Source organism: Schistocerca nitens, chromosome 3 (genome assembly GCF_023898315.1).
Source record: "Schistocerca nitens isolate TAMUIC-IGC-003100 chromosome 3, iqSchNite1.1, whole genome shotgun sequence".
Classification (NCBI taxonomy): Eukaryota; Metazoa; Arthropoda; class Insecta; order Orthoptera; family Acrididae; genus Schistocerca; species Schistocerca nitens.
In genome coordinates, this window is record NC_064616.1 from 302,524,182 (window position 1) to 302,525,033 (window position 852).

At 31.2% G+C, this 852-nt stretch overlaps 1 non-coding gene across 1 annotated transcript; it reads right to left on the reverse strand.

Moving 5' to 3' along the window:
- Positions 1-258: 258 nt before the first annotated feature.
- Trnal-caa (transfer RNA leucine (anticodon CAA)) lies at positions 259-333 on the reverse strand. The gene has a single exon. It is a non-coding gene; the product is annotated as a tRNA-Leu (tRNA).
- Between the last annotated feature and the right edge of the window lie 519 nt (positions 334-852).

Below are 852 nucleotides of genomic sequence, written 5' to 3' on the forward strand. Positions count from 1 at the left end.
AAACAAATATAAGTGAAAGAATGTTAGAATTTATGAATCATTGCGAAGATACTGTTTCTTAATTAAGACCTTTTGGTAATTACAAATATATTGGTAAATATCCTATTGATTCAATGTTGACAAAATAAGAAATTGATAAAAAAGAATATGAAAGTACAGATGGATTAACGACTCTGTCAACTTAAACACACATTACTATAGATGACTGAGGTTAGGAATTCCATTCCGTTATGAAACTTCCTGGCAGATTAAAACTGTGTGCCCGACCGAGACTCGAACTCGGGACCTTTGCCTTTTGCGGGCAAGTGCTCTACCAACTGAGCTACCGAAGCACGACTCACGCCCGGTACTCACAGCTTTACTTCTGCCATTCGCTTAATTTACGAAATTATCCTAGACCGTAATTTGACTCAAATGGTGCATATAATGAAAGTGATCCAAATAAACTAAAATCAAGTAATTGAAATAAATATAATAATTTGATGAAACCAATTGCTGAAGATCAATTTCCCAGTTTTTCAGAAAGAAATTTTATCGCATCATTTCAAAATGAAGGCGATATTTTAATTAAAATATACAGAAAAATCGATCAAATATATTGGGATGGATGATTTTAGAGATTTAATCGATAGTTTAACAGTAATTCATGGTGAATAATTTGCTGAAATAAAATTATCATAATGATAAAGTTGGAATAACTCAAATGTTATAAAATAAATTTAGTGATTGTATTATTAATAACCCAAAAGGAAGTACATACATAATTACATTTATGAATAACCTTCCTCACACAGTCAAGTAAAAATTTCGCTAAAGCATCCAGGCCTTTTCCTAAACTAGAAGAAAGACTAC